At 33.8% G+C, this 18,074-nt stretch overlaps 1 protein-coding gene and 1 long non-coding RNA gene across 7 annotated transcripts in view; one reads left to right on the plus strand and one right to left on the minus strand.

Moving 5' to 3' along the window:
* Nucleotides 1-18,074, minus strand: part of Cad86C (Cadherin 86C) — a 411,455-nt gene that overhangs the window by 217,583 nt on the left and 175,798 nt on the right. The window lies entirely within an intron of this gene.
* LOC142240391 (uncharacterized) lies at nt 5,454-6,004 on the plus strand. The gene is made up of 3 exons (XR_012723261.1): nt 5,454-5,578; nt 5,656-5,733; nt 5,803-6,004. It is a non-coding gene; the product is annotated as an uncharacterized LOC142240391 (long non-coding RNA).

Here is an 18,074-nt window from a genome sequence, read left to right on the forward strand (position 1 = left end):
GCTACTACATACTTCAAATAAACATGTAATTGTTCGACATACAGACTTTTACTTTCGAATGTTATTTAAATACAATTTTTGTCTGAGAGGTTAATAAAGTAAATTTACACACGTTTGTATACAATATTTTCTTTAAATGCAATATGCATTTTATTACTTTTCTTATCAATCCAACAGGCGTTGTGTAATATCAAAATTCTACGGTAAAGCTTTCTGATGAGGCCCATAGGTATGAAAGGAATCGTAAAACTGGTAGGTTAGGTTAAAGTGGCAGCCCGATTAAGTTTCAGGCTTACTTAGACTATTCAGTCCATTGTGATACCACATTAACTAAAAGTACCTATTACATATGGGTTCCAAAAACATTATCAGACTGCTTAAGTTAACGTTTTCCAGGTCCGCCAGTAATCTAAAGCTATATGCCCCTAAAATTTGCTTACGCCTTATACACCGAAAGAATTTTCTTCGTAAAAAGAACGAAAAATTTTGTTAAAAGTACGAAATTTGTCATTGTTTTACAACCAAAGAAACTTTTCATTAAAAGTACGAAATATTTCGTACTTTTTACGAAGAAAAGTTCTTCCAAAATTTTCGTAGTTTGTAAGAAAAAAATTCGTACTTTTTATGAAGAATCTTCGTACTTTTTATGAAACAATTTCGTTCTTTTTATGAAAATGTTTCGTACTTTTTATGAAAAATTTTCGTAGTTTTTATGATAAATTTTCGTACTTTTTATGAAAAACTTTCGTACTTTTTTCTGAAAAATGGTCGAACTTTTAGAAAAAAAAATTATAGTCGAAAGTGCATTTGATTGTAGTTGCAAGTGTGAAAAATGACATCACTACTTTACATCTTAAGTTTTTGAATAATTTTTAGTTTTATTGCTTCACTTTTATTCATAGCGCGCTATCACTCAAATGAGAAGTAGCATAGACTTGCATAAAAAATAGAATAAAGGAATACACTCATAGCGCGAACGGAAATTTTACAACTTCAATGAAACTTCTTCGTTATTTATGAAGAAATTTTAACGCAGAATGTTTCGTAAAATATTCGTAAAAACTTCTTCACAAAATTCATGAAATATGAAGATAGTTTCGTTAAAAGTACGAACTTTGTACGAAGAAAAGTTAATGTAGAATGTTTCGTAGAAGTTTCGTATATTCGTAAAATGTTCTTCGTATTATTTACGAAAATGAATGAAAATTTCGTTATTTTAATGAAGAATTCAGGAAGAATAGTTAATGAAGAATTCTTCGTAAAATTAACGAAGAGAAAAATTCGGTGCACCGAAAGAATTTTCTTCGTAAAAGAACGAAAAATTTCGTTAAAAGTACGAAATTTGTCATTGTTTTACAACCAAAGAAACTTTTCATTAAAAGTACGAAATATTTCGTACTTTTTACGAAGAAAAGTTCTTCCAAAATTTTCGTACTTTGTAAGAAAAAAATTCGTACTTTTTATGAAGAATCTTCGTACTTTTTATGAAAAATCTTCGTACTTTTTATGAAACAATTCCGTTCTTTTTATGAAAATGTTTCGTACTTTTTATGAAAAACTTTCGTACTGTTTTTTCAAAAATGTTCGAACTTTTAGAAAAAAATTTACAGTCGAAAGTGCATTTGGTTGTAGTTACAAGTGTGAAAAATGACATCACTACTTTACATCTCAAGTTTTTTAATAATTTTTAGTTTTATTGCTTCACTTTTATTCATAGCGCTCTATCACCCAAATGAGAAGTAGCATAGACATGCATAAAAAATAGAATAAAGGAATACACTCAAGCTCATTATAAAAGACAATTTTATGTCGCGAACGGAAATTTTAAAACTACAATGAAACTTCTTCGTTATTTCAAAGAAAATGTTTCGTACTTTTTATGAAGAAATTTTAACGCAGAATGTTTCGTAAAATATTCGTAAAAACTTCTTCACAAAATTCATGAAATATGAAGAAAGTTTCGTTAAAAGTAGGAACTTTTTACGAAGAAAAGTTAATGTAGAATATTTCGTAGAAGTTTCGTATATTCGTAAAATGTTCTTCGTAAAATTTACGAAAATGAATGAAATTTTCGTTATTTAAAAAAAAAAATTAACGAAGAGAATTCTTTCGGTGTACTACTTATTTTATATATTTAAAATTTTTTGTTCTTTTCCATTTGTATATATGTTAAACTTTTTCTTCATGTAACTTTGGATTCACGATATTAAATGTAAATTTACCAAAACTATTACTCTTAGGTATTATAATGTTAATATTTTATAATAAATGAATAACAGTAACGTGTACTGTAATTATAATTGTGCATGTCATATATAAAATAGTCAATCAATCAAGCCCATGTTAAATTCATCGCTTCTGCGCCAATTTTGCACCACCTTCGGATCTAAAAAGAACATTTTCACTACTTTTTTGCCGACGCTTTTTTTGCTGGGAGGTTAACTCCATAACATCACTTCCAAATTGAAAATGTTTGTAGAGCACTTCGTGAATTTATTCTCTTCAGTGATGAGGCGAATTTTTGTCTAATAGATATGACAGCATGAAAAATGGCCGTATTTGGAGCAAAGATAATCCACACGCCGTTCAAGAATTACCAATGCATCCCGATAAATGTACTGTTTGGTGCGGTCTATGGGCTGGTGGAATCATTGGTCTTTATTTGTTTAAAAATGAAGAAGGAGGATGCGATAACGTGAATGGAAATCGATGCAGTCATGATCAACGAATTTTTGTTGCAAAAACTTCAATATGGATATGGATATGGATGTAAACGAAATGAGGTTTCAACAGGAACATTTCAACGACAACATTATTTCGAGAAATGAACCGGAGAATTGGGCTCTGCCTTCGTGTGATTTGACGCCACTCGATTAGTTTTTGTGGGGATACCTGAAGTCATTGGTGCCAAAATACCAAACACGTTGTTTTAGATTTATATGCAACCCCCATATTCATAGGATTATGTGAAATCCAAAAATTTTAATTTGGCACAAAGTGCGCTTTTGTATGTATGTGTACACTCTTAGAAAAATATATTTTTCATATGTTCCGATATAAACAAAATGTGTTTCGGGCACAATTTTAAAACACAATATATTTAAGTGCAAACATGTAATGTTCCTAAACTAACACTAAGTGTTAGGGACATCTATGCTAATATGTTAGAATATATTATATTTGGGACATGAATGTTTCATAAAAATCATATGTGTGAATGCAAACATATATAAATTTACAAATTTCGACTAAACATACATATGTTGTGATATTTTATTCAAAGCGACAGAGAGAGTATAGAGAAAGAAATAGGGATGGAAACCGGGAGAGTTGACAAAAGATATCCACATAACACAGCGAAAGAATCAAAAGAGAACAATTTCTGTGAAACCGATTGTATGTTGTTTCGGAAAACTGTTTTATGATAAGGCCAAACATGTGATATGCTTAAGTCTAAATATTATTTAATTTGAATAAAGAGAATGGACATTCGGAACCATTCGGTTTTCGCCCTGAGAGCAGCATTTTATGTATGTGTGGACATGTGTTTTGTTTATTATTTTGGCATTATGGGCACAATTTTTTTCTTGGTTCGTTAAAAGAAATCAGGGGTCTTCATAAAAATAACGAAAGGGCACTATACTCTTTTTTAGAGTTGGGAAAGTAAAATGAAATAAGGAGGAAATAGTGAAAAATTACACAGTAAAATGTATAAAAACAAAGTTTAGTTCCTCTTTATTAATAAGTAGTCCACAAGGAGTTGACGGACATCTTCAAATATAAAAGCGGACATTAAGTTCGAGTTTTGTAGCTAAAACAATTTAAAAAGTTTATTTTCTTTAAAATGAATTATTAAAGAAAAATAAAAGGCATTTTAGAGCGATGGTGTTAAATGCTAGTAAAAAACTGTTCACGCCTAAATAAATGTATGTTTATATTATAAAATTATTTATGTATGTTTATACTCGACTCCACGTTCTTCTTTTGTTAGAGTTTTTAAATTCCTTCCAAATTTTAAAGTTTTGTACCAAAAACAGTTTTTTGTTACAAAATTGTTATTTTTGCAATAAAAAATATTTTATCCAAAAATCAGTCACTGTTACTGACTATAAATCTTTAAAAACCCACATTTCAAAGTTTCATTATAAAAATTTAATATAATATAAATATAAATGTGTAAATTAAAAAAAAAAAAAGTGTTCGGTCGGAGCAGGGATTGAACCCACGACCCTTTGCATGCAAGGCAGACATGCTAACCACTGCTCCACGTGGCAAACAAATGTATGTTTCTGTTAAATAATGTTATGGTTGCATGGGCTCGTGGGCGCTGCAAACTATGCTATATAAATGTAACTTATAAAGATAATTATCTGCTGTTGACTATAAAAGCTACGTAGCCCAGTGGATAGTGTGTTGGCTTACAAACTGTATGGTTCTCAGTTCGATTCTTCGTGAAGGCGAAAGGTAAAATTTAAAAAAATTTTAAAAGTGAATAATTTCTTCAACATTATTTGTATTACAGAAAAAGGTGCCAAGAACTAAAATATTTCGTGGAAATTACGAGTATGGTAGGGAATGAGCACTACCGTCTTTGGGAAAAATTCTTCCAAGTATATAATATTTTTGGGCTCAAAATGCTTCCAAACATATAATATGTTCACATAAAACAAACATATTAATGTTTCGGCAGTATCCAATAATATATGTGCTTCCTGCAAAATATGTTTGGAACATATGTTAAAGAAGCGATTTTTTTTTGAGTGTGTATACTCGACTCTTTTTTCTGTAAGAAAAAAAAATTTAACAAAAATATAAAAATAAAAAAAATGTTGTCAAGAACTAAGTGTTTTAAGAAGGTTTACGATGTTTTTGGCGTATAGTAAAATACGTCGTAAATGTATATCAAATTCCTTACACTCATAGAAAAAAATCATGAACGGTGTGCACGTTTCAAGACAAACCTATCATGAAAGTGAATCAAGACACATGTGGTGTCAAACGGAGGACAGACGGTGTCAATCTGACAACGATAAAATGACACCATGCGTTATCAAAACAACAATCAGCGTTCATGAAATCTTGTAATACACCATACCATAGGCTGTAGTTAAATCTATGCAGTTATTTATTTTGCTTTGATCATTGGTATTGAATTTCTTACTCAAGAGAGTATTTTCTATTACACTCTTTACATCATAGTGAATAGTACAATGATTCAAATTTCCATCACTGACACAAGAGACACTGAGAGACATACGGCTACTCTCTTCTGTTCCGCTAATTTCATAGTGTGTGAATAGGCTAGGCAGATTGAGGGACAGAAGACAAGAAATTTCAATTTTATTCTTCTTCCATTTTTTTTCCTATTTTTTTGAAACGCCTTTAATCGGGGGGGCTGTGTGATTATTTGCTTCAACATAACTGATTCTTTTCAGTTAAAAATTCTAACGAGTAAGACAACGGCAAGATCATTCGATCATAAAACGAAAAGTGTCAGAATTGTAATTGCGTTGTATTAAATAAAAACGGTATTCTTTATACACTATTCTTTTTAATTTTATTCTGAAAAGATTTAAAGGTAGTTACACTGTGTTTTTTCTGCGGAAAGAATAGTTTTAAGTGACTCCCACGGTTTTTTTTTCGATTTTCCTTTAGAATTAGAAGACAAGAAAAACTGTAATTTGTTCACTAACGTGAAAACGAACCCACACAAGTTTTGGCCTTGTACGAAAGGTAATTTAAACTTCGTCCTAGTGATATGACATATGATTTAATTGGAAAAATTTCCATTTTTTTTAAAAGGCTTTCGTCCGTGCCAATATACAATTTATACAAAAGGGCAGTCTCTCGACGAAGTGCCCTTGAAACGTGTCCATCGCAAAACCTCACCACGCTAGAATACGTGAACGTGGAAACCGGACCACGTGGGGAAAAAGGTGACCTCGGGTTTTCGAGAGACTGGAGAAGTTTTTACGAAGGAGTTTTTAAAATACAACGTTTCTTGTCGCAGATCTAAATGGATTTTTAATTGCTACCCGGCGAAGACAGAATTTTCAAAAAAGTTCAATCTTAAACTGGGAAAGAGAATCCCTGCACCATGAATTTGACATATCAATAATTTTCGTCCTTATTAATTAAGTACAAAATTATCGGCTCTATTAGTGATTTTATTCTAAACCAACACCGTAAATTTTCTTAAACCCTCCAACACCTTCAGTTTTCGTTGTTTCTTCGATAAAAACCCAATTTTTTTCCTAACATTTCAATTTATTCTTATAATTCTATCCTAAACAATTTCAATTACTATTAATTTTGCTAGTTCTTATTTGCAACCACTTTAACTCCTTAACATGTATCACAGTTATTTCATATAAATACCAAATATAGTTATTTCGATCCAGCAAACATCAAACATCGCACGGGGGCCTTCTTGCAACGTTGGATGCTGTACTGCTGATGTAAACCGTAAGTTGACTTTTATAAATTTTTTTTTTGATACATGTTGAAAAGTTATTTAGTGATTTAAAGTTGAAAAAAAAAATAATTTAAAAAAAAAAAAAAAAAAAAAATACTATATATTTTTTTCAGTACAAAGAGATTTAAGAGAATTTTAGTATTCTATAAGCACTTTTAAGTCTCTTTAACCCACTAATAAATTAAATACAAAAAGAGTTATGTCCCCATACTTTTTTGAATATTGCCCCGCCCACTCAATATCTATATGTGTATTTATATATTGAATTTGGTTATTGAGATCCTAGAATTATAATGGCGACCTAGCTACTTGAATTGTTTTTTTGTTTTTTTGTAATAAATATTTTAAAATGGAATAATTCTTTGTTGATGTGAATCGGAAGGCGTTTTAGGTAAAGGGTTGTTGTTGGGGTTTTTTTTATGAATATGTTGGCCGTCTGAAAAAAAAAAACCATTTAGGATGGGTGGGTAAAGATGCCCGGAGCTTAACATCTATGTTCCGAAATAAGCCATAGGAATCATGATTTTTTTTGGGCAATTATTGCGCACGTGAATTTTTTTTTTTGTAATGGTTTAGGTTTGCAGTTGGAACAAGACCCCCGCCCACATCTCCCGAACTGACTAGCTTAACAAGCAAGTGCGTACGTTCTAAACTCAAACCAAGTTGATGCTTTATTATTTTATTATTTTTGTTCTTAGGAACTTTGCACACCCAAGTACATTACATAGTTTGGATCCATATCCCTACTATACTTGTATATTTTATCGAAAGCTCAACCAAATTAAAAAAAAAAAGCATTACAAAGATGGCGCCCAACGTGGGGCCCGAAAACTTAGGAACCTCATGTTAATGAATTTTGACCTTAACACTTAGTTCGTATAACTCCACCAAATAGCAATTCCTCAAGTTTTTGGGTACCTCATATTTAACATCATATTATTTTAGGTTTCAAATGAGGTATAGGTCGATGTGTTTGTTTATTAAATTTGATCATATGATCAAGAATGTAATAACAGAAAACCTTTATCGGAATCATTCTTTACAGATACTTTGTCGTATAGAATCCATTTTGATTTTTCTGGCTTTTCATTCCTTTTTGTCCAAAAGTTACCTTACCGAATTCGATTCCTAAGTTGTATTTGTGTCCCTTACGATTTCGAGAAACTAAGAATAAGATTGCATAGGAATTACAATTACTTAGCAGTAGGATTCTAGCTAGTATTGTCCACCTTCTGATTTCTTAGGGCTGCGAGATTTTAAGGTGCGTTAAGTGCAGCAACAACATGATACTATGGCATAGACATCCCGTTTAGTGTTAGTGAAGGAAATTAACAAAAATATTTTTTTATATCATTCTTTTTTTTCTCATGAGAGTGAAATATATTACAGAAATTAGGGGACTACGTCTTCCAATTTTTTCCAACACTGAATATAGAGATGACTTTCAATTTGAATTATTTAAAAGCAAACCTTTACTGAACACAGCCAAGATTCACAACATATATGTATATATTTTTTTTTTCTCTAATAGAACCCAATGTCACTCGTTCACAGCAACGAAAATTTAACCAATCTGGGAGCAAGTTATAATCCTAAACAGTGTATTATTTGTAACAAAGATTTCGAATTAGATGAGGTGATTGTTAGTACTCCGTGTAAACACATCTTTCATAAAGAATGTATTGTCCGTATTTTGAATGAAACGCAGGTATGCCCAGTTTGCGCGAAATTATGTAGGCAAAATAGACTGGTACCATATGACATTATGTCACAAAAATCTAACCAAGTGTCTAGTGCCCAAGCTTCGGGTAGTAACAAGAGTGGGGCGAAGCCCAAAACGAATAATCAAAACCAAAAACCAGCTACAGTAGATGTGGTAAATTCTAACGCAGATCAGCTTGTAAACGAGGGAGGAGCTCAATCATTAGATCAATTATTAAATATGTCTCAACCAACAAATTTTGATTTTCCACCTGCCGATGAAGGTAGAGATAGCAATGCAGGTCCAAGACATACTGGAGGCAATGCTTCGACTATACCTAGATCTAAACGGAGACCTATTAGAAGAAACTTATTAAATAGGAATCCTAATCAAACTTCTGGATTTAATCCAAATATGGATGTTGCAAATTCCAGATTATCCAATCAATTTTTACCCAATTTTCAAGCAAATTTAAATTCAAGTATACAGCCTAGATTATCTGAACATCGCAATATAAGTGATAGCTATTTACAAAATCTAATTAACGACGCTATTAGAGACCAATTAGCTGCTATAAATTTGAATAGAGGTGGTAACCCTAGAATTAGCATTGAAAACCCCTTTGATAATCGGAATTCGAATTTTGCTAATCGAAATAATGTGCGAAATATTAGACAAAATCCGAATTTTGATTTAACCGCTGATAAAGTTTCGAATATTATTTCGAGTTGGCGATTGAAATTTACTGGCGAAGAAGAGAATGGACTATCCGTGGACAATTTCATTTACAGGGTCCACGCACTTACAGTTCAACACCTTCGTGGTGATTTTGAAATTCTTTGTCGTCATATTGATTTACTTTTTTCTGGCAAAGCCACAGATTGGTTTTGGCGGTTTCATAGAAGTACGTTACGATTTGATTGGGACACTTTATGTCGCGAGTTAAGAAATCAATTTCGGGATCGACGCACTGATTTTGATCTCAGAGAACAGATTAGATGCAGGAAACAGAAAGTAGGCGAACGTTTCGATACATTTTACGACGCTGTCTTACAAATTTCGGATAGATTACAATATCCACTTGATGAGCACGAATTAATAGAGATTTTGAAACGTAATCTTCGACCCGAGGTTCGAAAAGAACTTTTACACTTTCCAATGCATTCGATTTCTGATTTACGAGAGTATGTCCGGAAACACGAAATTTTAGAGGAAGAATTAACCCGAACTCGGGGTAATAGGACATTTATGCCACGAAGACTGGTTTCGGAAATACGAGATGAGGATGGTGACGAAGTAGAAATAAGTGAGGTTGACGAGGTATCTCCTATAGTATGTTGGAACTGCTTAGAACCGGGTCACAAGTTTGAGGACTGTTTAGGAGAAAGGAGGTTATTTTGCTACGGTTGTGGCACTCCAAATATTTACAAACCCCATTGTACAAAATGTAATAAATTTCCAAAAAACTATCAGGGAAATCGGACGAACAAACAAGTTCAGTCCAAAGCGACACAATTTTAAAGTCAATTGAGTGTCAAACAGACACACAATCCATTGCAATTACAACAACAAATTTTGAGAAATACAATAACTGTCCACGACATTTAAAACCATACCATATTAGACTGAGAGAATACAACAATGCGAGATTTAGAATTTTTAATGACGAAGTTGTACACAGCCCAGTGGGGAAAACGAAACGATCCACGCGGAGATTGAGGGCCTTTTGGCGGAAAGTTTTGAACGGTCGCAAAGAATTTTGCTCAGCCATCATTTCGAGCGTAAATAATTTCGATTTACGACCATTTGCAACCGTGAATATTTTTGACGAGGATGTTATAGGATTAATTGACACAGGTGCGACAGTATCTTGCTTCGCTTCGGATTATGCGAAAAGATTTATTGAACAAAATAAACACCCTTGGAAGAAATTCAATATTATATTACAGACGGCCGATGGAAATCCACACTCCGCTATAGGCAGTGTAAATACTTTAGTGAAATTTCGAGGGGAAACTAAAAGTATGAAATTTTTGATTATACCCAATTTGACACAAAACTTATACTTAGGTGTAGATTTTGTTAAGACTTTCGGTTTAGCCAAGGATTTGTTTTCTGATGACATATCAATGTCTTCTAAAATTATCTTAGACGAGATTAGTTCGAATGATGATATGCACGATCTAACTAGTGAGCAACAGAAAGTCCTTAATTCTGCGATTAATGCATTTCCGTCTTACAGCAAGGAGGGTTTGGGTAGAACTTCATTAGTTACTCATAGCATAGATACCGGGGATCATAAACCAATTAAGCAAAGGCATTTTGCGGTTTCTCCTGCTGTTGAGCAGTTGCTTTTTGCTGAAATAGATCGTATGCTTCGACTAGGCGTGATTGAGGAGTCTCAGAGTCCATGGTCATCGCCTGTGGCCTTGGTGCACAAGCCTGGGAAGGTACGACTGTGTCTCGACGCAAGGAAGTTGAACAGTGTTACAGTGAAAGACGCTTATCCTTTGCCTTTAATCGATGGAATTCTCAGTAGGCTGCCTAAGGCAAGATTCATTACGAGTCTTGACCTTAAGGACGCCTTCTGGCAAATTCCATTAGATGAAAAGTCAAAGGAGAAGACGGCTTTCACTGTACCTGGACGACCCCTATACCAGTTCGTTACCATGCCGTTTGGCTTGTGTAACGCGCCACAGACGATGTCCAGACTCATGGATAAAGTCATACCGGCTCAATTGCGTACAAAAGTTTTCATTTACTTGGATGACTTACTCCTAATCACAGAGACTTTTGACGAACATATTTTGTTACTTCATGAAATTGCACTCCATATGAGAAAGGCGAATTTGACAATTAACGTTGAGAAAAGTCGTTTTATGCTTAAACACGTGAAGTATTTAGGACATATAATTGGGTATGGTACCATACAAACGGATCCTGAAAAAGTTCAGGCGATTCGTGATTTCCCTTTGCCAACATCCGTTCGTCAGCTAAGAAGATTTCTAGGTATCTGTGGTTGGTATAGGCGATTTGTGCGAAATTTTGCCACGATAACTTCACCAATCACAGATATGCTTCAGAAGGGCAGGAAATTTATATGGTCTGAACAATCAAAAGAGGCTTTTGAGGACTTAAAGAATATTCTTTGCTCCGCCTCTGTATTGCACAATCCAGACTTTTCTCGACCGTTCTCAATTCAATGTGACGCAAGTCAATATGGAATTGGGGCTGTACTTGCTCAAAGAGATGATGAGGGAGACGAAGTCCCCATTGCTTATATGAGTCATAAGCTAACAACACCACAGAGAAATTATTCGGTGTCAGAGCAGGAATGTTTGGCGGCAGTTATGGCCATCAAAAAATTCCGTGCATATGTGGAAGGCCACGAATTTGAGGTCATAACTGACCACGCATCCCTAAAGTGGCTAATGGGTCAAACCGATTTACATGGTCGACTTGCCCGTTGGGCCTTGAAGCTTCAAGGTTTCAACTTCACAATTAGGCATCGCAAGGGCAGTCAAAACGTTGTGCCTGACTCATTATCACGAATGTTCTCGGAAAATATGGATGAAATTTGTTCTGTCAATATTGATAACATTATTTGTAGTGAGATTGATAACTCAATCGAAATAAATTTAGAATCAGAAGAGTTTAAATCGACTGAGTATTTGGCCCTTATTGAGAAATTTCACTCCAACATTGGGCAATTGCCAGATATTGAAATTCGAGACGGTTTCATTTACAAACGTGTCGAACATGCTACCGGAGACCCAATCCAGGAACAAATGTCATGGAAACTTTGGGTTCCCCGCGCTATGACTTCTGATCTCATAAAGCGAGCTCACGACCATCCACTATCTGCTCATGGAGGCGTCGGAAAAACCTTGCGACGTTTGAAAAGTTTCTTCTTTTGGCCTAAAATGGCAAAGCAGGTTTCTGAGTATATATTGTCATGTGATGTGTGCAAACAAACCAAAGCCACCAATAAAATATCAAGACCGCCTATGGGACAACAAAATGTCTCTACACGAGTTTTCCAAAAATTGTATTTGGATTTATTGGGTCCATATCCGAGATCGTCCTTCGGTAATATCGGTATCATCATTGTATTGGACCATTTGTCGAAATATCATTTTTTGGAACCCATAAGAAAATTTACAGCCAACGTTATTGTGGAATATTTAGAAAAGCGCATATTTCACATTTTCGGTGTACCCGAGATAATATCTACGGACAATGGTGTTCAATTTAAGTCGCACATATTTAAGTCATTTCTGGATTCTTATGGAGTATCCCATAACCTCACAGCCATTTACTCTCCACAAGCAAATGCTAGTGAGAGAGTAAATCGGTCAGTGCTTGCGGCGATACGGGCCTATGTGAAACCTCATCAGAAAGATTGGGATGCTAAACTCTCTTCCATAAGCTGTGCATTGAGAAACTCCAGACATACCAGCACAGGCTTCTCTCCATATTTTACAGTCTTCGGACAGAATATGATGACTAATGGACAATCGTATGCTCTGCTACGGAAATTACAACTTTTGGATGACAGTTCTATAGATGTGAGGCAAGACGAGAAATTGGAATTGATTCGTCAGAAAGCACAGGCAAACATTAGGAAGGCATATGATAGAAATGTTGCGACATATAATTTAAGATCTCGGCCTGTTGATTTCAAGGTAGGACAAATCGTATTTCGCAGAAATTTTGCACAATCAAAGGCAGTTGAGCATTTCAATAGTAAACTTGCGAACCAGTTCGAAAAGGCCCGCGTAATAGCAAAGCATGGGACGTGTTATTATGATCTTGAGGACATGTCAGGAAAATATATTGGGAAATTCCATGCCAAAGATATCAAGGAGTGACTTCAGCTATTGTCTTCTTGCTCCAAGCAATAACCCAATACCTGTGTTGTAATACACCATACCATAGGCTGTAGTTAAATCTATGCAGTTATTTATTTTGCTTTGATCATTGGTATTGAATTTCTTACTCAAGAGAGTATTTTCTATTACACTCTTTACATCATAGTGAATAGTACAATGATTCAAATTTCCATCACTGACACAAGAGACACTGAGAGACATACGGCTACTCTCTTCTGTTCCGCTAATTTCATAGTGTGTGAATAGGCTAGGCAGATTGAGGGACAGAAGACAAGAAATTTCAATTTTATTCTTCTTCCATTTTTTTTCCTATTTTTTTGAAACGCCTTTAATCGGGGGGGCTGTGTGATTATTTGCTTCAACATAACTGATTCTTTTCAGTTAAGAATTCTAACGAGTAAGACAACGGCAAGATCATTCGATCATAAAACGAAAAGTGTCAGAATTGTAATTGCGTTGTATTAAATAAAAACGGTATTCTTTATACACTATTCTTTTTAATTTTATTCTGAAAAGATTTAAAGGTAGTTACACTGTGTTTTTTCTGCGGAAAGAATAGTTTTAAGTGACTCCCACGGTTTTTTTTCGATTTTCCTTTAGAATTAGAAGACAAGAAAAACTGTAATTTGTTCACTAACGTGAAAACGAACCCACACAAGTTTTGGCCTTGTACGAAAGGTAATTTAAACTTCGTCCTAGTGATATGACATATGATTTAATTGGAAAAATTTCCATTTTTTTTAAAAGGCTTTCGTCCGTGCCAATATACAATTTATACAAAAGGGCAGTCTCTCGACGAAGTGCCCTTGAAACGTGTCCATCGCAAAACCTCACCACGCTAGAATACGTGAACGTGGAAACCGGACCACGTGGGGAAAAAGGTGACCTCGGGTTTTCGAGAGACTGGAGAAGTTTTTACGAAGGAGTTTTTAAAATACAACGTTTCTTGTCGCAGATCTAAATGGATTTTTAATTGCTACCCGGCGAAGACAGAATTTTCAAAAAAGTTCAATCTTAAACTGGGAAAGAGAATCCCTGCACCATGAATTTGACATATCAATAATTTTCGTCCTTATTAATTAAGTACAAAATTATCGGCTCTATTAGTGATTTTATTCTAAACCAACACCGTAAATTTTCTTAAACCCTCCAACACCTTCAGTTTTCGTTGTTTCTTCGATAAAAACCCAATTTTTTTCCTAACATTTCAATTTATTCTTATAATTCTATCCTAAACAATTTCAATTACTATTAATTTTGCTAGTTCTTATTTGCAACCACTTTAACTCCTTAACATGTATCACAGTTATTTCATATAAATACCAAATATAGTTATTTCGATCCAGCAAACATCAAACATCGCACGGGGGCCTTCTTGCAACGTTGGATGCTGTACTGCTGATGTAAACCGTAAGTTGACTTTTATAAATTTTTTTTTTGATACATGTTGAAAAGTTATTTAGTGATTTAAAGTTGAAAAAAAAAATAATTTAAAAAAAAAAAAAAAAAAAAAATACTATATATTTTTTTTCAGTACAAAGAGATTTAAGAGAATTTTAGTATTCTATAAGCACTTTTAAGTCTCTTTAACCCACTAATAAATTAAATACAAAAAGAGTTATGTCCCCATACTTTTTTGAATATTGCCCCGCCCACTCAATATCTATATGTGTATTTATATATTGAATTTGGTTATTGAGATCCTAGAATTATAATGGCGACCTAGCTACTTGAATTGTTTTTTTGTTTTTTTGTAATAAATATTTTAAAATGGAATAATTCTTTGTTGATGTGAATCGGAAGGCGTTTTAGGTAAAGGGTTGTTGTTGGGGTTTTTTTTATGAATATGTTGGCCGTCTGAAAAAAAAAAACCATTTAGGATGGGTGGGTAAAGAGGCCCGGAGCTTAACATCTATGTTCCGAAATAAGCCATAGGAATCATGATTTTTTTTGGGCAATTATTGCGCACGTGAATTTTTTTTTTTGTAATGGTTTAGGTTTGCAGTTGGAACAAGACCCCCGCCCACATCTCCCGAACTGACTAGCTTAACAAGCACGTGCGTACGTTCTAAACTCAAACCAAGTTGATGCTTTATTATTTTATTATTTTTGTTCTTAGGAACTTTGCACACCCAAGTACATTACATAGTTTGGATCCATATCCCTACTATACTTGTATATTTTATCGAAAGCTCAACCAAATTAAAAAAAAAAAGCATTACAATCTGAAAACGTAATGGTTATGAATTTATAAAAAAATCGCTACCATACGCATAACAGTCGCCTTAGCACATTGCACCGACCCACAGTGGTTCAAAATCGCTTTTTTGGAAATAATTCTGCAACTTTTGAACGGATAAATTTATCAACATAATTTTTTATTTGTGCGAAAGATCAGGTGCTTTCCTCTAAGTTTACAAGTTTGACAGAGTTTTACTTAAATTTGCTTGAAACCTATGGTCAAGTGTATAAAATTTGGTGGAAATCGGCTCAGAGTTAGATATAGCCCCCATATATATCTATTGTCCGTTTAACACTTACATGGCCGCCAGAGAACAAATTTTCACTCAGTGTTAAACCTTGTTTAACAATAATATATATGATACACTGCATTTAGTTTAAACTCTTATAGACTAAAAGTATAACATAAATTTGGTAGTATTTTTATCTGTCAATCTTTCGATCAATGCGAAGTTTCTTAATTAAAATACAAAATGTAACTTTCTCTTTTGTCAACGTCAGCCGAAGTATCAACATCGCTCAAAGGACGGTAAAATAAATTGTACTTATAAAACTGAACTTGGTCTCGCTTTATTTTTCTCCCCGCTATAGGTAATCATTTCCTACATTGCTCGATAGGATTTGTAGTAGATTTCTACTCTCTGAAATCTACGCGCCTTAGAAGTCATTAGCTATGACTTCTCTCTTTTATTTTGTTAAAAGAAAGTGCCCTGCCACTTTCTGCCAAGGTTTTAGTTTTCTCTTTTTTCAAAGAGCACAAAATATCCAAGTTGGTATTTTGTTTTCACCGCTAAAAATTATACAGTCCACTCTACTCTCAATACGCTCATATTTACGCTCTCAAATCATAAACGCAAGTATTAAATTATCTCTCAAATAATTTAATCACACTCCTTAAATTAATCGTTCAATTTAATTGTGCAAACTTAATGCGCTTTACAGACTATCAGTTATTCCGGACGGAATGTCGGTGTTTGTAAGAATCTTACAGTGTGTCGGATCGATACGACTTGTCGGCGATGACTAAATAATCGGCAAATGTGTTATCGATCCCATAAACAAGCAGCAGTATCGATTATGCCTTCGGACTTAACTTATAATGTGCACAATATATGGGATATGTTCGACACGAGCACTGTCGTCCGGAATAACTGATAGTCTGTAAAGCGCATAACACATCTTCAACATCAAACAGCAAAATTTGGTTCTCTCTCAGAACACTATGTGCTGTCACAAACATATGGGCGCAATACCATTCGGTTTTCGCATATGTTCCCATCTCATTTATGTTGTAACATCTACACAAAATTGTGAAAAAGTGCATGTATGATAAATAAAAGTGAATGTGAAAAGTTCCTTTTATAAATTGTATATAATGTTTCCAACACAATTCCAACATATATTCCTGTGATTTACAAAAACCAAAAAAAAAAAAAAAAAAATGCTGGATGATTCGCTAATGCTACAAAAATTGTCGTGGAAAATAATGTGTCAAATGTGGCTATGTGATTACTAAATCAAAATCTTCTTCCACTCTTTCTTAATTTCAAGAATATATGTATGAAACAGATCCTCGTATTAAACAAAGTTCCCCCTAATTAATCCTCCTTAATAGCCATGAATGGATACGTTCCAGTATTAGCTAAGTGGTTAAACATTGTATTCATGAATTTTTATGCTCATGTTCAATTCCAGTAATTCCCAAATCAATTTTTGTTGCCATTCCAAAATTCACTTATATATTTCAAATTAAAATTTTGCCCTTCCCATGAAAACAAAAAAACAATTTAAGTATTATTTTAAAATAATTGATTTTGTGATCACTCTTTCACTCATTTCCAGCCGAACAAATATTGGTATTTGTGAATACATGATATTGCATGTAAAACATAATAACCTTCTTCTATCGAACCCACTTCTAGTGAAGCTAGAAGATGAAACTATGTGCTTGTGGTGTACAGCAAGCAACCGTGGCTCACAATACAGGGAACCCAAGTTCAATCCCGGCTCCATTAAAAGTATACATTTTTATTTCGAACATTTTATTTAATTTCACTGTTGCAATTAAAATAACCCATCTCAGTGTTAGCATATATTGGTAAAATATATTCCAACGGTCAATGATACGCCATGCAATGACTAATCGAACCCACTTCCTATTTAGCTAACTGGGTACAATATTCCTCTGTATCCTAGAGCGTACGCATTTGACTCACAACTCTGATGACCCGGGTTCAACTCCGCTGATCGTCAACAATTTTTTTTTTCAACTAATTTTTTTTTATTTTATTTTATTTTATTCACTATTTCATTCAATTTAACTTAAAATTGTCATATCCCATCTCAAAATGCGTATACATAAACCCACTTGCGGCTAACGAACTAATAAACTTGTATTGGCTACAGGTGTATAATGATGTTGATAGCTCGAACGATTCACCTCGAACTCTCGTTCAGAAGGTAAGTGGTTCTATCCCTACCACGGAAGAAGTTTTTTCTTCACTCAAAAAATTTAAGGAGTAATTTTATTGACTTATTTGTTGATCATCGGCTTGTAATTTACATCCATCACATCAAATATCAATAATGTTTATTATTTATAATACAATTACAACGCTATAAATAAAACACCATAAACCAACGTTAATCGATGAACGGCAGTGGCTCGGCGTATGAACGTTCAACTCCCATGACATACGTCCCGGGTTCAACTCCTACTTTAACCCAATAAATTACACAAAATTTTTATATCTATTCTTACAGA

The sequence above is a fragment of the Haematobia irritans genome, chromosome 1 (assembly GCF_050003625.1).
Source record: "Haematobia irritans isolate KBUSLIRL chromosome 1, ASM5000362v1, whole genome shotgun sequence".
Classification (NCBI taxonomy): Eukaryota; Metazoa; Arthropoda; class Insecta; order Diptera; family Muscidae; genus Haematobia; species Haematobia irritans.